At 44.8% G+C, this 21,685-nt stretch overlaps 1 long non-coding RNA gene across 3 annotated transcripts in view; it reads left to right on the forward strand.

Annotated features, from left to right (window-relative positions):
• The first annotated feature begins 253 nt into the window (after positions 1 to 253).
• The window catches only part of LOC114018507, a 51,453-nt gene continuing 30,021 nt past the window's right edge, over positions 254 to 21,685 (forward strand). The window contains exon 1 of one of the 3 annotated variants that reach the window (XR_006288355.1): positions 254 to 406. This is a non-coding gene — a long non-coding RNA (uncharacterized LOC114018507). Of the gene's footprint in view, positions 407 to 19,494; positions 19,552 to 21,685 lie in introns of those variants that run through there. The other 2 variants (XR_006288354.1, XR_005224242.2) reach the window with 2 other exon arrangements.

Genomic DNA, 21,685 nt, shown 5'->3' on the forward strand with positions numbered 1-21,685 from the left:
TCCCAAGACAGAGGGAAGGGGTGTCCTGGAGAAGACAGGAACATGCCAGCCCCCTGCCGTGACCCAGAGAGAGGGTTGGGTGCACTGCAAGGAGAAGGCTCCATAGATTCCCTGTATTCCAGGGCAATCATGGAGAATTGTGTACAATCCATCCCTAATCTCCCCCCTCCCCGGCCCACCCAGCTCCCTTCCGGGCTGGTACAGCCTGCAGTGCAGAGCTTTGCCAAAATGGGTGCAATTTATCCCTAAGTGGGAGCACCATCTGCCTCTTTGTTCCTTCATCCAATCTTGATACTGTTGGTGTAGGAGCCTTGTCCCCTGCTGCTCCTTGCATGGCCTCCCTGAATTTCTCACTGCTGCTTTGACCTGCCATCAGAACTTGAACCACCTTGGATCTCATCCGCTTGTATGTCTTTTTACCATTTGTTTATTATACACCTCTGAATTTCTCTCTGCTCCCGTTATTGGACTCTGAACTGAGTGCTTTGGCGGCAGTTAAAGATTTCTTTAGTTTTTTGTAAAAATACCAGCTTCATCAATTGGGTTTCCTGGGGGAAGTTAAAGAGTTCGCCACCATTATGAATACAGAAGAGCTTAGCAGTTCTATCAGGTATTCAGCAAGGGGGTGGCTCCTGCCAGGTTGTCATGTAAATGGTACAGAAGGCAGTATTTGCAGGGTGGTATGTGAAAGTGGAGCAAGAGGGTAGAGTTTCAGGAGGGATCTTGTTCAGTGGGTCACGGGGGTTTAGGAATGCAAGTGATGGGGTGGGGGTGGGAGGAATATGTCAGGCAACTAGAACACACTTTAAAGCCCCAGCATGTAATGCTAGATTCTCAACTAGAGCCAGCCAAATAGGGAATTCCTTTCTGCAAAAACTTTTTTCATTTAAAAAAAAAAAACGTGTCCCAAATTGGGATGAAACATCAAAAATGGTTGTGGAAGTTTTGCAATAAGGGCATTTTTCATCAGAAAATCATTTAGACAAAATATTTTCCAGACAGAAATATTCTCGACATGTTTAATAAAGACATCTTTCCTAGAACTGCCTGCGGCATCACCTCTGGCTTGTGAGTGTTTTGTGGGATTGGAAGGAAGTTAGTTATTTGTTGTTAATTTGTTCATAAAATGGAAAAGAATATTGGTTAGGGAGTAATGAAAGGTTTCACCAAAGTTACTTTCTGAATACACCTAAAGCTAAGGAGGAGAGTAGGAAAAATCAATACAGTGGAAATCCATCACAGACGAACAAACATTGACTGCACTTTGTCTTTTTCTGTAGTTAAATGCAATATTTTCCAGGCTGCAAATCCATAGGAACCCAATAACATGCTAGCAGGAAATCAACAAGGCAATAATCGCCCCAAACCTGCTCCCTATTATGTCAATGGGAGTTTCATCTGACTCCGGGGGAAGCAGGATCAAATCCCATTATTGCATGAACACCTACAAATATATATTAGATTGCTCATTCTCAGAAATACACATGCAAACCAAAACGCTAGGGGTGTGATTGAAAGCAAAAATCTATAACACCATTTGCACTTAAGTCTAATGTGACCCTCGGGGTGATTTTAGATGCTGGGGGCCATATCATAGGGTTGCATCTTTGTAACAGAGGAAGGAATGCAGTCTTTTTGTGCTGTCACCACTGGGCTCAATGAGCCAGATTCTGCTCTAATACATTCATGCAACCCCTGTGATTTTAATGGGGTCTTACAGATTGCCAATTGGAGGTGAGTGATTGTCATTCTTAATTCTGTATGTCAGTTTATTATAAACATTAAACAGAACCTGTACCTTGAAGTATTATTATTTATTATTTGTATTACCATAGTGCCTAGGAGCCCTGGTCATGGATCAGGACCCCATTGTGCTAGGGGCTGTACAAACACAGAATACAAAGATGATCCCTGCCCCAAAGAACTTGCCTCTTGTCTTAAGTGTAGGACAAACGGCAATAGCTGGAAACAGGCAGATGGAGATGTACAAGGAAACCATGAGACAATATTGGTCTACACAAAAGGCAGAAGTCTCTGCTTACAAGCAGGGTAAGTTTTTGTCACTTTCCATTTCCATTTACCAGTTTCCATTTTTTTAAAACAGTGGCCAGTGGGCTAACCCCCCGGATCACTTTGGCCCAGAATATTCAGCAAATGCCAGTGTTGGTGAGCTCCCCAACCTGAAGTGATGACGGGAAGCTACTGACCCCTTTCTCCTTATTATCTGGGTTTGGCTTCCTGGAACTCCGAGCTCATTTTAACCAGCTACTTCCTCATTCTGCCAAGCTTGTTCCTGCCAGCTGTGCTTCGAGGGTGGGTGGCTAGGAGCACAAGCATCTCTGGGGAAGTGTCATGGATGCCACAGTGCAATGGGATGACATCACATCCTAAACAGCATCACACTATAATACAGCTCAGGAACTTTCAAGCCAAGGAGTTTAGGAGTTAGTCTAGTGAATTTATACAGGGAGGGTTTGTATTTCTCCCTGAACTGTCCACCGAGCCCTTCCCAGATGGCCTCACCCTGCCCACAGTCAGGAGTAAAAATGTAAATCTAGGACATCACAATGCTTTTGGAGGTGCTGCAGAATTTCCTAAGCCTCCAGGCAACTCTCAACCTAAAAGCACCACTTTATGGTATATTTATTCCTCCCTCAGCATGGGGGGATTGACTCTTAAGGTCCCTTCCAGCCCTATGATTTCTATGGTCTGAAATTTGGAGCACATCAATGAATGTGCAGAAACCATGCTTGCCCTTTCTCTCGCACTTTGTCTCTCTGATCTATTCGGATGGTAAGCTCTTCGAAGCAGGAATGGCCTCTTGCTCTGCATTTGCACAGCACCCCTCTGTGGTGGATTTTGAGGGCCTTTGTAGTCATTTATGAATACTGTATTTTGACCTGCTTATGGGGATGTTTGCTGTATGATTATATTGGTGTATGTTAAATAAGTGTGTGTTGGGGGGAGGGAACAAACAAGAAAGGAAAGAATAGCTCAAGATAAACCACTTCTTTGCAAACACTTTAGGATTGTTAAGAGACAATGCCAGGATGGAAAAAGACCTGAGAACCATAGAGCAAAAGAACTCTGACAGGTTTTAAAAGGAACACGCTCTTAAGAGAGGGAGGGAGTTGTTCAACGAGACTGAGATGCAGACACCCACTGTGGTGTCTGGAGAAGTTAGGGCTGCCTAAGTTAACACCAGGGGATGGGAAGTCTTTATATAAGATAGACGTGCATAGACTGTTGTTTTAAAATCCTTATTTCTCAAAATACTTTGTTTCTTATGTTTCATAAACACTGCTGTGACTTAAGAAGGCTGTCATAGAATCATAGAATATTAGGGTTGCAAGACACCTCAGGAGGTCATCTAGTCCAACCCCCTGCTCAAAGCAGGACCAACTCCAACTAAATCATCCCAGCCAGGGGTTTGTCAAGCTGGGCCTTAAAAACCTCTAAGGATGGAGATTCCACCACCGCCCTAGGTAACCCATTCCAGTGCTGTCTGGTCACTATATTCACCACTGGCCATAGACTCCCAAGGGGAAGAACTGCAGGTGCCAGAACTCAGTTGGACCTGCTGGGTAAGCACAATTAATACGCAGGGTGCTGTAACTCAGGGCCCGTTCTTTATAGTCTTAGAGAATATAAGCCGATAGCTCCATGTGTCTGTCTGGCATTTGCCTAATCCCTTTTCAATCACCCTTTCAGACGAAAAGCACAATGTTTTCATTATGAATAGAGGAAGAATACTTAAATTATGAAGAACTTGGGACCTGAATTTCAGACCAAAGTAAATTTATACGGAATTTCTTAGAAATGTTGTTATTAATGGGCATGTTGCTGGTTCTGTGCAGCTGTGATGCTGAGCATTGCTCTTACCACATTGGGGCTCGTTATAGTACATAATGATCACATAGGGACTGCTGCACTCCAAGGGCTGTGGTTAAATAGTAAGGAGTGAAAGGACAAAGTCTCATGGAAGCAGCCCATTCATATCTTGCGCTGCTCTGAGCCAATGAATTGATCTGTGGAGCCAGAGGAGTGTGCGCAGGAATTTAAATTTGACCACTTTTGGAGGGGCATGTTAGAGCAGTGGCTGGTGGCTGGGGCAGTGACCGAGGCTGGGTCCAGGGCTGGAGCAGAAATACATCTTTTTTTAGATGAATATTGGGGGGGAGGAGGGCCCCTGCTTGCCCTCACTTGTGCATGCCCCTGTGTGGAAAAGATACTTTCTGGGGAAGGAAACAATGAACTTTGAAAGAGGAATTCTAGCTAACTAAACACCACTGAAGAACAATGGTTGGTGTTGCAGGATTAGCAGGCAGAGATGTTGTAGCCTTCCGCCATCTGCTGTGGGCCCTGGAGTGAAGGAATCTAAAAAGGGTAGGAAGAAGAAGATATAGCCTTTTGGGAGGCGTTAGGTTTCATGACCCTAGACAACCTATGGCAAAATAGTGGAGCAGTTGAAGTAGGTGGCTTTAGCAACATGGAAGACACTGCCTGGAGATCCTGCTGTTTGGAGTTTTCTAGGATGCGTTGTGTGGCAAATACACATCCCCTGCCAAACCCAAGGGGAAGAGGCTTAGCTTTTCAGGGGTGGGGAGAAAATCCTTCTCTCCAGCCGGCAGAGGATTAGCAGAACCACCCTGTTGCTGTAACCTCCATAGCAGCCATGCATCTCCTTCGACGTCCCCACCCCCACTCCCCTTACCTCCTCACACATGCACACTGTGAGGAGGGAGGTGAGCTGGCTTTAGAACCACCTCTGAGACGCTTTGCTTTGCTTGCTAGTGGCTAGAGGCCCTGGAGAACAAGCACACAGGATTCTTGAGCTGTTCCCTCCCTCACCAGTCCCCTTTCCTCTCACACCCCCTCCTCAGAGTAGAAGCCCACTCATAGATTCCTAGATTCCAAGGCCAGAAGGGACTATTGTGGGATCATCCAGTCTGACCTCCATGCCATAGAATTTCCCCACAGCAGTCCCTAGAGCAGATCTTTTAGAGAAACCTCTAATCTTGATTTTAAAAATGGCCAGTGATGGAGAATCCGCCACAACCCTCGATAAATTGCTCCAATGGTTAATTGCTCTCACTGTCAAAAATATATGCCTTATTTCCAGTCTGAATGTGCCTAGTTTCAACTTCCAGCCGCTGGATTGTGTTAGACCTTTCCAGACATGAAAGTAAGCTGGTATGCCCCGGTATGGCTTACCGGTAAGAGCCGGTGCGCCGTACCGGGACTGTCTTTCCCAGAGGGCAATTTAAAGCCCTGGGGTAGCAGTGGCGGGGCTGCGGCGGGGATTTAAAGGGTGCTGGAGTTCCAGCCGTGGCTACCGCCCCGGCCCTTTAAATCTCCACCTGAGCCCTGCTGCCAAAGCCCTGGGGCAGCAGCGGCGGGGTTCTGGTGGCGATTTAAAGGGCCCCGGAGCTCTGGCTTTGGCTTTGGCAGCAGGGCTCAGGTGGAGATTTAAAGGGCCGGGGCGGTAGCGGCGGCTGGAGCCCCACGGCCCTTTAAATCCCTGACGGAGCCTGGCCGCCGCTACCCCAGGGCTTGGGCAGCAGGGCTCAGGTGGGGATTTAAAGGGCTCGGGGCTCTGGCAGCCGCTACCACAGCGAAGCCCCAGGCCCTTTAAAGCTCTGCCATAGCCCAGAGCCCCGGGGTAGCAGTAGCAGCCGGGAGCCCCCAGGGCTCCTCAGTGATTTAAAGGGCCCGGGGCTCCGCTGTGGTAGCGGCAGCTGGAGCCTGGGCCCTTTAAATCACCCCTGAGCCCCAGAGTTCCCAGCCTCCTCTGCAGCTGGTAGCTTGGGGGTGATTTAAAGGGCCCCGGGCTCCCAGCCACCACTACCGCAGCTGGAGCCCTGGCCCTTTAAATCAAGATTTAAAGGGCCCGGGGATTTAAGGCCCTGCCTCTTCCGGTTAAGGCCACGCCTCTTCCAGTTGAGGCCACGCCCCCTGCTCAGGACTGTGGTGTACCGGTAAGTCCTCTAACTGACTTTCACCCCTGGACCTTTCTCTGGTAGATTCAGAGGTGAAAGTAAGCCAGTACAGTCTGGTACGGCGTGCCAGCAAGAGCCGGTACACAGCCGACTGTACTGGCAGTGGGCAGCTTCCCCATGTGGGCAATTTAAAAGGGCCCTGGGCTCCTGGCCGCTGCAACTCAGCCAGAGCCCCAGGCCCTTTAAATCGCTGCCGGAGCCCGAGGGTAGTGGCGGCGATTTAAAGGGTCCTGGGATTTAAAGGCCCCACCCCTTCCGCCCAAGGCCCCCGCTCAGAACCCCGGCCCTGTGTACCGGTAAGTCCCTTAAGTTACTTTCACCCCTGGGTAGACTGGGAGCCCATTATTAAATATTTGTGCCCCATGTAGGTACTCATAGACTAATCAAGTCCACCCTTAACCTTTTCTTTTTAAGCTAAATAGTCTGAGCTCCTAAATCACCATATGGCACGTTTTCTAATCCTTTAATCATTCTCATGGCTCTTCTCTGAACCCTCTCCATTTGTCAACATCCTTCTTGAATTGTGAAGACCTGAACTGGACACTAGTTTTGCTGCCTTTGCAATCTCCTGGAGAAAGTTTTGATGATGAGCAGGATTTGCTCTTACAGCAAGGTAGAACAGCTCCCCCATTTTGCTAAAAAGCAAATTAGGCTCCCTTCTCCCTGGCTTGGGGAAACAGCACTCCCCCACAGCTGCCCCTGCTCCTAGGCTCGTGTAATGAGGGCTTCCCTGCCTGCTACTAGCCACTAGCCATTGTGTTAAAGTGACCAGCTGTCCTATTTTCTCTAGGACAGTCCCATTTCCTGGCTGTCCCTCCTGGGAGAGTTATTTGAGAGCATGGGAGTGATTTTTAGAAAACAGAATCAATGTTAAGCATTCTGTGCTCTAAATATGTGTTCTTCAAGGTTTCAGTAGTTGGTGGTTCCTGTATCCCTGTAAAAGACCCCAGCAAATTTAATTAATAATTATGGTGACAAATTAGAGCTGGTTGAAAAATTTTTAACCAACGGTTTTTAGTTGAAAAATGCAGTCTTGTCAAAATTGAAAAGTTTCAGGGAAATGTGTCAATTTTTTATTAAATTTTTCTATGGGAAAGTTCAAAATGTTTAGTTGGAAATGTAATTTTCTGTGGAACAGAAATTTTGGTTCCTGACCAACTCTGGACAAAAGGAGGATGCTCAGATGATTCGGGAGAAGGTAAATTGATTTGAAGAGGAAAGTAATCTACCTGGAGAGGCAGTGTATCTAGTAGTTAAGGCCCTAGGCTGGGAGCCAGAATCCTAGGTTGTATTCCCATCTTTGCCACTGACCTGCTCTGTGACCTTGGTCAAGGCACTTACTATTTCTCTTCCCACGCATTGCCTGCCTAGATGGTATGTTCTCTGGGGCAGGGACTGACTCTTACTACATTTGGTCTCTTACTTTGGTTGAAGCTGCTATATGCTACCATATATAGAGTACTCCGAATTATCCCCTATTTTTAGACTGAAACTCAACTTTTTATTGCTCTAAAGTGTTTGGATATGCTTGCTCGCTTCTCGTTTCTGGGTGGGGTGGGACTTGTCAGAAGTCTCAAGAGAACGCTTGCTCCTGTTAAATTTCCAGCTGAAGATTTTCAACTTAAGTTCCAGAGGTGTGAACACATAACCAGACTTTTGGACTCATCTCTGATGTGAGCCTGATCTCCAAATCTTTGGAATTTCTACCATCACTAGGCAGCTTGTACAGGTTAGAAAATGCCCTTTTAAACTCCATCTCCAGACCCAGCTCAGTGAACCTGCAAGCACGGTACTCCTTTTAAAGTCTAGTTAAGCTCCAGGGGAAGGGCATTTCTTCTCTGAAAAGTGACTACACAAAAATGTTTCCATCTTACTCTACAGGCCTTCCCCTATGCATATTCAGAGTGTCATCTGCTTACTTCCTTGATGAAAATATTTTTTCCCTACTTCCTTTTGTCCCAGCTACACATCCTCTAGGGAACCAGATGGATTCTGCTCTGGCCCTTGCATCATGAACAGAATAATTAATTCTTCCCAGCCATCTTTTAGAATAGTACCTCAGCCTGGGAAGCCTTGCTGTGGGGAGCATGCATTGCGATGCAGTTCACAAAGTGAATTCCTGGCTTTTCCCAAGGCACAAAGCTCTTATCGAGTGTGCATCACAAAAAAGTTACAAACCCTGCTGATGGATTGCTAACCTGGGGGACTAATAGCATTGTTTGGTGTAACTCCCTCTATGGTTCTCCCATTCATGCTGTGTTAAGGGCTTAATACAAATTGAAATTGCACCTATGTATCTTTTAAAAGGCAAAGGGAACTGTGTGTCTCTTGAAAACCTCATATGCCTGGGAAAATAAATGGCATAAACTATAAACAAAGCACAGCGCAACGACACATGGCTAACTAGAAACTGGTCTTACAGCTCACTGGGAAATAGGAATAATTCCCAGTAGTGACATTTTGCATATTTTAGTGAGGACTGGGAATCATAGGAGATATAAAACTTTCTTGTTTGGACTTGACTGTAGAATTTGAACATGGTGAAGGCATGCCAAGCCCTTCCCTTATTAACTCTTCTACTATTCCTACAGGCCCATGCATATAATCTGTGTGCTTGCAAAACAGGAACAGTTGCAGGACAAAGAACATATTGTTAAATTAAAGAGTTTCACAGTTCTTTCCTGCAATACGCAGGGAAAAGAAACATAGCAAGGGATTGAGAAGCCATGTACATAAAGGCGAAAGAGAGAACATTGAATCTAAAGAGCTTGCTGAATTCCTGCTTCTGATTCGGAGGAAGCTAATGAACAGCTGGTTTAACCTTCTTTTTCCTTGATGGATGCAATATCTGAATACTGCAAAATATTTTTTAAATTTGAAGGGGTTAAATTATATTGTGTTTAGCATATTAGTTTTGATTTGTAACAAAATATCCACTGAGAGAGTTTCCAATATAATTCAAATTCTAGTTGCATGTGCTTCCCCAAAAATATTTTCAAATAATAATACTTCTGATACCCCACTTTGATATGCAGAATAGATGCTGCTTTTGGCCTTATAGTGCATTTGTATCCGTAGCTACATACATGCTGTACCCATATAATAGTACGGTAAGTATATTTTCAATGTGCTTTCTATTTAAATACAAATGTTTGGCTTTTGTACACTGCTTCTAATTCTGTAATGCTATAACATTTGCATTAGTTTCCCTATTATTAAGTGTTATTTTGTAGCTTTTTGTGACTGAGCTATAAAATTTGGATTCAAGTCAAGATCTGGCTCCAAATTTCCTAATAATTTGGGGCAGCCAGGTGTAGGGTGTTGGTTTGTTTTTATCTCCATTATTATTGCTGGTGTTATCAGAGACAACTACTACTATCCTGAAGTCTTTATGCTGGCATTGCTAGTGAGCATTCTGCCTGAGTAAGGGCAAAGGACACAGGCTGGGAGACCTGGGTTCTGTTCCTTGCCTTGCCAATAGCTTGTTCTATGACCTTGGCTAAGTTACCTACCCATTCAGAATTAGATTAACACTACCAGTCCGAGGTGACTTTTGATCATTACTGAACTTCACTGCACTTAGCTGAATTGGTTCCCTGTAGCTGTAAGGAACCCGCTCCCTTTGCCAAGGTCCTGAGCCATCTAATCTCTCTGTTTTTGTACATTGGCACCAGGGCAGCCCGGGGCTGGAGGAGCAAAAGGGACAGTTTGCCCCAGCCCTCCCCTTTTAGGAACACCCCCAAACGGAACGTTGTTGTGAAGCGGCATGTGGGGTCATAGCATGACCCTGCAATTTGGCTCAGCTGCCTCTCCTTCATGCTGGAGGGGCATCCGGGCCAAACCTGAATGTTGCTACAATCCTGTGTGCCAGGTCACAATGCCTGGAGCAGGGAGCTGGGTCCAGGCCTGCGGGACAGGAGCCGAGCCACCACTGTGGTGTGAGTGTGGGGCAGGCTCACTCTCCAATATCAGGTGTCTCCTCAGAGACAATTTTTGGAAGGGTGTGTGGGGGTCTCAGTTTCAGATTTTGCCCTGGAATCCTAAAAACCTCTGTGGGCCCCCTGATTGGTGCAAAATCTCTTTTGGTCTATTGGCTGAGTGGTGCATTGTCTGCATTTAGTAGCACCTACTAGTAGTTACGGATAGGAATAAACATAATGAAGCTCTGATGGAAGAACTGGCCTGATATATCTGAAAACATTCCAGTGATCAGCAGGAAATGAACTTTTAGCCCAACCTGGAAATTTCATATATCCATATCTCCACAACCACTGAGTAGGAAGACCTTGGTTTTCAATTTTTTTTCAAGCACAAATATGATATTCTCCCAGATTGTCCTGTAGGGTTGAAGTGGTCACATGACATTCTTCCTAAATACCAAAGGTAGGTTCTGTCCTTCGGGTGGAGTTTGGACAATGGTGTATTTGAATGAGAATGTTGTACATGAGTGCAGGGATTCCTAATATTTTGATCGTCTCCAACTAGCTGGTCTAAAGAAGGGCCCAGAAGATGGGTTCCAGCAGTAGGATATTTTATTTGGGAGTAGAGGGATTTTCTGTAAGAACGCCAACACTGGGGAGACGGGAGTGAGGAACAAGGGAGGTGAGAGAAGGAATAAGATAAGGAAATGATTTAATTTGGGGAGGATGCTATAACTTTCCTACACCCACAGAACCCCAGTTCCATCCCACCGGTTCTGTTGCTTGTGATCCCCAGAACTAATGGAGATGTGGGAGAAACCTCCAGGCCAGGTCAATATTGTAAGGGTTGAGAAGGAGAGAGCCACATGTGCATATCAGGAGTTAAAAGGGAAAGGGGGTAGGGGCGACACATCAGAATTCTTAGCACTTAAATAGCATGTTTTATTCCTAGAGCTCAGCGACATTAGCAGTGTTAATGAATCAAGCCTTGCAACACCCCTGGGAGGTGTTTTATCTGAACTTTACAGATAGGAAACTGAGGCGCAGTGAGGTTAGGTGAGTTGCTTAAGGTCATTATGAGTCAGTATTAGAACCTAGAACTAAACTCAGACCTCTGCTCTAGCCACTAGACCAGTGTTTCTCAACAACCAGTGTGTGGACCAGTGCTGGTCCCGGAAATCTCCCTGACACAGTTTAGGAAGGCAGCAAGCCAGTCCCTGGTATCAAACAAGTTGAGAAACCCTAAGCTAAATAACCTTCCTCATTTTAAATGATCATCAGCATTTGAATAGTTGATCCACCAGATATGCGTGGTCATAGTTAATAAAAGTCAGACTTTGCCTGCAGTTCTGCTATCTGAAATAATGACGTGCTGAGAGTGTTTTTTTTCCCTGCTTCACATTGTGTTACAGCACATTTGGTAGTGTCGCTCTGAATTATATCATGCCACAGCCTGTCAGGGCCAAGTCCTGAAATAATAAGCTACAGGGAACCTGGCAGAATGCAATGAGATTGTCTGGAAGTTTAAAATAATTTATGTGCAGATAATTAGCAGGTTGGCCTAGTTGTTGGAAGCAGCTCTTTTGCCCGCTCGAGTAGTGGGTAGCACAGAGCTGGCACATTAATTGCTATGGGATACGGTTCCATTTTAATTTCAGCCTATTTTCGTTTTTTTTAAATATACCTTTGAACAACTGTATATAAAATATTACTGGTGCATTGCATGATTTTTACCCATATGTTATAAATATTAACCCAGAGATGGGTCTGAAACAAATCCCAAGGACCAGACGTTGAGAACAAACAAACACATGGCATTTGTGCTGTCACATTGCTTGCTACTATGGGAAGACACTCGGATACTGGGGTGAGAAGCATGATATAAGAACCTTTTAGAGAATAGGATAGAAATCAAGCGTAACATTAGAGGCTGCCACAGAGTCAGACCAGGTTTGCACCAGTGTAACTCAGAGCAGAATCAGATTCCTTATCTCTGCAATTGGTGGTAACAAAAACCCTACCATTCCTGAACATGTGGGTTTTGACTCTGGCTCTGAATCTGAACTTTTCTCAAGGTTGGTATGTTCAGACATGTGGCTGCATATTTAGCCTGCTACAGGGGTCTGAATCACAAACTACAATTCAACTCCATTTCCAAGTTTGGGTCCAGGTCCATCATTAATATTAATTCCATATCTAAATACATTGATAAAATGAGCATAAAGAAAGGAGGAATGTGATTTGGTTGGTGTCAATTCTAGTTGTGCCTACAGATTGAAATAAATAGGCAATTGTTGCAAAAACATGATGGAAAACATTTGGTCAGAGCAAAACCATCCTCTAAGCAGTGTAATTCTACCAACTCCCTGGAGTGCTTGTATGGGTGACGGCACTTAGCCTACAACCTGCTTTCTTCTTATAAACGCATCCAAGGTAATCAGTATAATAGCACATCCAGTCACACGTCATTGCTTTCATGTAAAGCAGGAAGCAAAGAACCAGGCATTCTCTTGAATCAGGAGCAGTCAACCTGACCTTTTAAAGTTCCAAAGGATTTTGGGGGAGTTCTTCACGAGAGAACACTCCAGTGTATTTGGCAGGTGATCTTGGGTTTAAGGAACGGGGGGAAAAAAAAAAAAAAGACGGTTTCAGAAATAGCCTGTTCCATAGGTTAAAGTGTATGTGGGATTCTGTTTGGCACAAAGCAGATGTCTTAGATTTTTAAAATGGTCCCTCCACTCTGTTTATTCTTTACCTGGATTATATCCTCTGTCCAATTGCAGTTTCACACAGCTCTGATGTGAAATGAGAATCTTAGAACATCAGGAGGTCAGTAAAGAACAAAACTACAGTAAATTTCTAAGTAGTAAAGATCCTGATCTAGATCCACTCTTAGTTACACACCAGCTGCCCCAGTGAGCCAAACTCTCCTCTCAGTCACACTGTCCACCCTCATTGCACTGGTGTCAACAAGAGGGGAATTTAGCTTGGCTCCCTGACTCCATGAAAATGGCCTGAGTAACAGTAAAAGGTAAATAAAGCAGGAAGCAACAGAGACCTACTAGATACTATGAAACATACACGGGGTTGCTTGTAAGTAAAGCCCAAATGGATCCATCAGATGCACACTCATGGCAGAACTTAATGGGAGTGGTACATGAGTTTCCATGGATAGTTTTACTGAGAATGTATTTCAGAGTTTGAGGCATCAACAGCCATCTCAAATTCATATATAACAACTGTCCTCTTGACTGTCACAGGGGACTGAATTCAGGACCTTCAGAGCTAAGAGCATAAGCTCTACAAGCTTGAACTAAAGGGCAGAGGCCTAAGTCCTTAAAGGACCTGGGCCAAACTCCGTTAGTTGACAGCTATAGCAGATTCATATCCTCTGTGGATCAAGCACAGAGGGCACTGCATAATACCCACTGGTAGACAGACAGGTGTGCGGGGCCCTTCCTTTTCCTTTGATGCTTGTGTTTGAGAGAAATATGTTCATTACTAACCCTCTCTTGCATGTTACAAAAAGAGGACATTGTGCTCCTTAAGATGACACACAAAACAAAGCCCTGGAGGGAAGAATGTATGGCGTAAAAAGGTGTTGACAAGCTGCACACCATTTGGTTATGAAACACATATGCAGTATAGGACAAAGAACAACAATTTTGTAAATGTGTGGGAACGCTGGCGGTTGCTCTTTAATGATTGTAGCACAGAGGAATGTTGGCACCTTTTTTCATTGACTTTACATTACCAAGCTGAATCAGTGGTGAGTAAGAGGATGTACCTTTGGAAGCGTCCTGTAAAGAACAAACTACACACACACACACACACACACACAGAGCTTTCTGTTAAATGTGGTGGTCTTGTAGCATTGCGCAACTTTTTTTGCTACAAGTGTGGTTTGCAAATCCAATGTACCCTTGCTTGCAAATCAGATCTCTGGTGGACTGCATTGGCATTCACAAACCTATGGGTACAAATGCAGTTTTTGGGTGGCAAGGAAAGGAGGATCAAGTCCTTTGGCCAGGACTTTCAAAAGTGACTCATGATATGTGAAAAGAAAAGGAGGACTTGTGGCACCTTAGAGACTAACCAATTTATTTGAGCATATGCTTTCGTGAGCTACAGCTTGCTTCATCGGATGCATTCAGTGGAAAATCCACCTTTGTTTTAGCTGTGACACTCTGCATATCTTTCCCACACCTGAAGAAGAGCTCTGTGTAAGCTCAAAATCTTGTCTCTTTCACCAAAAGAAGTTGGTCCAATAAAAAAATATTACGTCACCCACCTTGTTTTTCTTATGTTATAGATGTTAATTCAAATAGGAGAAAAATGGCAAAGATGTTTGTGGAGGGATAGCTCAGTGGTTTGAGCATTGGCCTGCTAAACCCAGGGTTGTGAGTTCAATCCTTGAGGGGGCCATTTAGGGATCTGGGGCAAAAATTGGGGATTGGTCCTGCTTTGAGCAGGGGTTTGGACTAGATGATCTGCTGAGGTCCCTTCCAACCCTGATATTCTATGATTCTAAATTATCAGAGAGAGAATTAAGACCAGCTCATTTCTATGTCTGCCCCAAACTGCAAAACACTCTGGCTGTTTTGCAGTTTGGGGCAGACATAGAAATGAGCTGGTCTTAATTCTCTCTCTGATAATTTAGCCACATACATCTTTGCCATTTTTCTCCTATTTGAATTAACATCTATAACATAAGAAAAACAAGGTAGGTGAGGTAATATTTTTTTATTGGACCAACTTCTTTTGGTGAAAGAGACAAGATTTTGAGCTTACACAGAGCTCTTCTTCAGGTGTGGGAAAGATACGCAGAGTGTCACAGCTAAAACAAAGGAGGATTTTCCACTGAATGCATCCGATGAAGTGAGCTGTAGCTCACGAAAGCTTATGCTCAAATAAATTTGTTAGTCTCTAAGGTGCCACAAGTCCTCCTTTTCTTTTTGCGGATACAAACTAACACGGCTGCTACTCTGAAACCTTTGTCATGATTTGTGGTGTTTCAGGGTTTGGATGCCCAACTTGAAACACTTGTCAGGCTCCTACATTCTGAAAATCAAGCCTCAAGCCCTCAGCTGGGTACCCAAAATCATGAGTCACTTTTGAAAATCTTGGCCTTCATGTCTGTGCAGGGCTCGTTCATACAGTACAGGTGCTGAGTGCTGTGCTTGTAGACACAAAGCAGGATGCAATGAGAAAAACTGGGGCCACAGCAAAATGTCTGGAAACCAACTCAGACAAACATATATATATTTTTTTTTGCAGAGCCTGTGTGTGTGAACTGAGGGTCTCTAGAGTTTTTACCGTGGGCCAAACAACTTGTTTCTCAGCTAGGTGATAGAGGAAAAGGTTTCCTTCACTCATTTAAACACCTTTCTGATCTATTGACTTCCAAACTGTGTGTTGTTAGGCCAGAGGTTGGAATTTGTTTCAAACCCTTTGATTTGTGTGACCTGACCTTGTTGGCCCTGATCCTACATGTTCAAAACTCCCAATGAACTTAGTGCAGGATCAGGCCCTGAATTGTGGTCAATGATGTTGTTCAGAAAGGGACTAATATGGGGCGCTCTGCACAACTACATACCGGAGGGTCTGGGATGAAGTGGTGAAGCCAGAAAACTCTTTGCTTTGTGGACCTTCTTCTCCTTCCACCCTAGAGGGGGATGCAAGAATGGTGGAGAATACATGACAACTATTAAGTTAGAAAAGCTACTATGGAGCAACTCTGGATAGCATCTCTTCTGCCATTCTGTGGCCAATCAGAAGGGATTTCTTCTCCCTTTCCCCCTGTGGTGGTCCCCAGTGCCCAGCTAAATAACTCAAGCTGGGTGTTGCAGATCGGATGTTCTTCAAGGTGTATAGTTCACAAGGACCCAGTTTGTCAGCTAGTGAAAACAGTTAATCATCCAACTAACATATATTTGTTACTGCATTGGAAAGACACTCACAATAAATCACCCTGTATCCTGATACATGGACCCACAGTCCATCTTAAACAGGAGGCATTTATTTAAAACAACTAGAAACCTGAGACACAAATAGGCGGGCTTCCACACAGCTTGAGTTCCAGCTTTGTGTCTATATTTAATAGGGGTCACACCCTGCTTGCAGCTCTATGAAGCAGACAGAGACATCTAGTGGCTGAGTAGTATACTGCCAGGAAACATTACATTGTGGAAGTCTTGCACGTAGATTACAAAATGAACTTTTGGGGACTAGTCTGGCAAGGAGCTGAGCACCTCCCATGGGTTGAGCCCTTAGTTTCTATCACTAAGAAATATTTCATATCATTTTCACATTCAGACTGGTAGACTCTGATTTCCCCTCCAAGATACTACCAGTGGTATCCAACTTCTTCAGCAGGGCCCAAGCATACCATTTAAGAAAGGCCGAGGGGCCACAATCCGTACTGTGGGGCAGGTACTTTGCTATGTTCCACTCCGTTTGTGCCGGATTCCCCCAGCATGGGGCGCTGCCAACCAGCTGCAGCAGGGAAGGTCAGACGCTCAGAGAGCTCCAGGCTCACACCAGAGCTGCTTTTGGGGGCAGTGGTAGGATACACCCGGGGAGACAGTGTGCCGACTACCTCTCTGAGGCAGAGTTAAGCACGTCCATTGAAATATGGCCAGAGCGGTTCCCAGCACACACTTTCAGTTCAAAATCAAATACAATTGCCCTCAAGTGCCACCACGAGAGCCTTGAGGGCTAGAAGTGGCCCCCCAGGCCATAGAGTTAGACACCACTGCTTTAGAGAGTAGTGCCAAGGGCAATAACAAATGTCAAGGCATTTCCTTTAGACATGTTAGAGGTAGGAAGATCCATCTGGCCCAACATACTTCACAGCTTTGAACCCTCTTCTGTTGTCTAATGAGACAAGCTCGGTAATTTGTGGAGAAAAGAGAGGTGCTTATCAGCTTGTGTTACTGAGCCTTCCTGGGCAGGAATATTCTTTTTTATCATTCTTTGTTCTGACTTCAGTAAAATGAAAACATTTAGGCCCCAGGTGTTCATCAGGGAGATACAATCCCGGACTCCTGCACCCTCTAAGAGCTTGCATATGGGGGGAATTACCAGTCCAGCTATCCCAGTATAAGTATACTAGCGTAGGTATGCCAGTAAAACTCTCCCTGTAGGCACTCTTTTCCCGGAATAAGAGTGCTTTTTTTTCCAGTTTAGTTTATACTGACACAAGAGTGTCCACATGGGAGTTTTACTGGCATAGCTATGCTGGCAGTTTTCCCTGTGTGTACAAGCCCTGAGTTTCAAACGGTGTTTCACTGGCAGACGAGCCTGCTGTGCTACAAGGGATTCCTTAGATCTGAATCAGTTCATTAGCAAGGGTTTTACCACTAAAATCAGCAGAATGAGTCTTATGATTTTCATCCCAGAAAAATCTCAAGCTGCAGACGCTCATCCACTAGTGATAGGAAGCCACCTCTGTGGGGGAAACACAGCAGCTGTTTGATATCAGCCTGGACCATAGCTGTATGGCTCAGTGGACAGGGTACTAGAGTGGGACTCAAGAGAACTAGTTGCTATTACTGGCTCTGCCACTCACCTGTTTTTTGATCGTGGGCAAATCGCTTCACCCCTCAATTTCTCCTCCCACTCTTTGCCTGGCTTGTCTATTGAGATAGCCCTTGCCCTGAAGAGCTTACAATCTTTTACTATGTGCTTGCACAGTGCCTTGCTCAATGGGACTCTGATCTTGGTTTGTTTCATTTGCAGTTTTCATACCCAATATGAATAGTTAGGGCATTGGCCAGTGCTCAGGACTCTATCGCCAGATGTGCCAAAGCAGCTGCTAGCACACCTGGGGCAAGTGAGGGGGCATAAGTGGCTTTAGGCCACCTTTGTGTCCCTGGACTCATCCTAGGAGTGCCAGGGTCTACACTGCTTCCTGGCACAAGTTAAAGCAGCTTTAGGGCTGCTCTAATGTGTACTGGCAGATAGTTACTCCAGCAGCCAAGATCACCAGAGCCCATCATGCTAGAGCCTGCACTGAGCCATCCCGTAGTGTAGTGGTGAGGTGTAAGTGGTGTAAGGATAGCTACAACAGGAAATCCTGTACTGCTACAGTGGTACACAGGGAGGCAGATGAAGGGCTGAGGATCTGGGCTACAGTCTCTAACATTATGGGAATAATATCTTTTTAAATCCCAAACACTTGTATTTAGAGGCGGGAGGGCACTGGATTTTCTGTTTCATAGGAAATTCCATGATTTCTAAATGTTTTCCATTCCAAAAATGAACAAAACCAAAAAACAGTCAACGTTTCCCCTGGAAAAAAATCTTTTTGGCTTGATTGAAATGTTTCATTTTGATAAAATGGAAGCGTTTCATTCTGATTTTGACTTTTTTTATTTTATATTGTGTTAAATAAACTATCATATTTTTAAAAAATTGAAAGGAAAAGTCATTTCAAAATGGAAAATTGAAAAGTTCTGTTCCATTTTTTAAAAATGAAATTTGGTTGAAATGGACGTTTCCGTGAAACATTGGACTTTCAGCTAATTGGCATTTTCCAGTGGAAAAAACGTCCTGTTGGAAAATTTCCAGGCAGCTCTACTTGTATTATTTGACGTTTCCAGAACATCAAGTGGTGCCTATTGATACTTTCACTCATGAAATATCATATGAGAGAGAATGTCTGTTTACAGGAAATGTATTATTTTTTTTACATCTGTTTTATGGCTCCTTCTGACCATTCCTCTTGACTAGTTCTAGTTCAAGGTCTCAGTTCCCCTGCTGTAAGACATTTGCAATATTTACTTTTGAGAGTTCAAACTGTTCTACAGATAATCAGGTTGTACCCTTTGTAGGTTACCGGTCTCAAGAGCTCTCCCTGTTGGATATATTTCACTTGAACATTGCTTAGTAGGAAGTAGAGCTGGTTGGGAATTTTTTGACAAAATATTTTTTGGTTGGAAAATGCTGATTCATGAAAACCAAAACTTCCTGCATTATTTTTCTGTATCTGTTTTGATAGGAAGTTTTCTTAGATCCAGGATGGAATTTCTGGTCATAGAGGAAAAAAACCCCCAAAATAGCCCAGTGGTGAAGGCATTCCCTAAGATGTGAGAGACCGAGGTTACAAAACGTGGGGTGTCCCTTTGCTAAGCCTGAATCAGGCAGAGTGGAGACTTGAACCTGTGTCATCCATAGCAGTGCCCGATCCACTGGGTAATGGCCTTTTCTGGGAGCACTCACTTGCTTTCTCTCTCTCTGTAATTGAGTGGCTTGTTCCTTAACAGCTGGAGGACTGGGGCTAGCTAACCATGATTACAGAATGAGCCCCACCTGAGAAGAATCAGGTGATTCCAGCATGGAGGATGTGGGGGCATCCAGGAAACTGTGGTTATGCCTGCAGAGAGTAAGAAGGCTTCTTCAGGTCCTTGAGTCAGCAGAGGGGAATATACCAGCAGGCAAGGCTTGTGCAGGACAAACTCCAGGTTCGGGGAGCTGGGAGGCAGAAAAACGGACCCTCAGGGAGGAGAGACTGTGCCCAGCTGGGGGAGTTTGCATTCTGTTTTGAAAGACTTTGTGTTATTTTGGATTATCAGGAGAAAGACGCTGAACTGGGCTTGGGGCAGTGACCTGAGGACCAAGTAAAGTAGACGGTAGGTGAAGAATGCTTGATTTCCTTTGGACAGTGTGCTGTTTGTTTAAGAAAGGGAAAACAGAAGCAGGATGCTATTGAGTCACCCCTGTGAAAATTTTTTAAAGGGCTCAGGTTTATCCTGGGGAAAATATATGAGAAGCTTGAAATTTTTTGCAGGAGAAACCATTTCCCACCCAACTCTAGGAATAGTGTAGGAAGCACATTCTTGGTGCAAAATATATCCATTGCTCTCAGAGATAGCTTGTTGTCTGAGGCAGATAATGTTTATAATTTGTGATTTGTGTATATGGAAATGTAAGCGTCTCCTGAAACAAAGCCCCAAATCTAGGATGTGATATTTCTTATGGTGATTTAGGATGACTATAGAAGGTCATTAGCATTCGTGTTATCGTGAATGCTATAACCCTTGTCATTTTGTTAAATGTGCCCTCTGTAATCCATTGGCCTTTGAGTGGACCAGACAGTCAGCGTTTGCAAACATTAGACCATGCTGAGGACTAAGCCCCTGCTTAGGGCCTGACCCGGCATGGCTGTAAGCTGCAGAGCAGCCTGAGCTCTCCCTGGCTTTACGGGGTGATGAAGGCATTGAACGTCTTGCTTAAGTGCTCAGCATCTTGCAGGATGATGCCTAGGGTGTGCAAAGAATGGAGAGGTGCATGCTGCCCCAAATGGGGGCAGGGAGGGGTGAGTTTGCCCTGTCCCTCCTCTGCAGTGGAGCTGGCTGGGTGTGCAGGACAGTGTATGTTGCGTGTCCTGAAGAGCATTGGAGGAAGGTACATTCCCCTGGCATGCTAGGGAGTGCCAGGAGCCACAGCGGTGCTCCTGCTGGTGTTAGTCCTGCTCTGTATCGGCCTCACTGAGGGCTGAACCCTAATGGCACAACCTGGCACTCACCTACTGCAGCGCTGGTGCCATGTTCGTACCTAAAAAGGCAGACCACTATTGGGTCACCTCTTCAGCTGCTGTAATTCACTGGTGCTTCATTGACTTTAATGGTGGTGCCCCAATTTACACCAGCTGAGGATAGGGTGGTGTTTACCATGGTGACCGGTACAGCAACGAGACCACTGTTCCCTCTAAGCTGTGTGTGTGCGCGCACACAGATCCTGAACCCTGCACACATGGCAAACACCGCACGCACAAAAATTTGCACAAAGCACAATAATTTGCACAGAAGAAATTTTTTGCGTACACGGCCTGTCAAAAATTAGAGGGAACATTGAATGGGACGCTCCGTTTTTCACAAACTGCTCTGCATTGGCTACTGTGCCCAGTTCGTCATGTACTCTGTGTGGCCCTCATGTATTTCTCAAGCTGCTATCTTTCTCTGTAAGATTCCTTTTTTCAGTGCAATCCTGCACATCTGATCCTTCTACTAAAATCTGACAGTTGTTCTGTTTGGCTTACTAAGCAGCTGATCTGACAAAGCAAAAGCAAATATTACTATAGGGAATTTGAGTCTGGGTAATGTTTTAATCTTAATGACTGTGTCTGTGCCTAATAAGGCAATGACAGATTTTTTTACACCCTCTTAAATCTTCCACTGTAGCACTGAGAATAGGTGTTATATGCACACACGTGAAAGGCAGTGAGGCTATGGGAATGGACAGAGAGTCATGAGCTGGGTTTTGTTCCCAGCTTTACCACTGACTGGGCATGCTGCTTCACTTCTCTGTTCTCCCTCCCATTCTTTGTCAGTCTTCTCTGTTTAGAATGTAAACTCTGTGGGTATGTCTACACTGGAGTTGGAAGATGTAACTTTCAGCTTGAGCAGACATACCCACCCTAGTTCTGAGCCAGCTAGTGTGCTAGATATAGAAGCGTAGCTGTTACGACGTGAGTGGCAGAATGAGCTAGCCTCCGCAGGTACGATCCCATCCAAGACCCTACGTACGATCTCAAGTGGCTAGGCCCTCCCATCGCTCATACAGCCACGGCTAAACTTCTATTTTTAGCATGCTAGTTTGATCAGAGTTGGCTTGGATATGTCTGTTTGAACTGGAAATTACACCTTCTAGTGTAGACATACCCAAATTGTGTGTTATATGGTGCTTAGCACACTGGGGCCTTGCTCTTTGTTGTGCCCACTAGGCATGACCAATAATACATATTGTGGGTATCCCTCAAATTGG

This window comes from Chelonia mydas, chromosome 2 (genome assembly GCF_015237465.2).
Source record: "Chelonia mydas isolate rCheMyd1 chromosome 2, rCheMyd1.pri.v2, whole genome shotgun sequence".
NCBI classification, from domain to species: Eukaryota; Metazoa; Chordata; order Testudines; family Cheloniidae; genus Chelonia; species Chelonia mydas.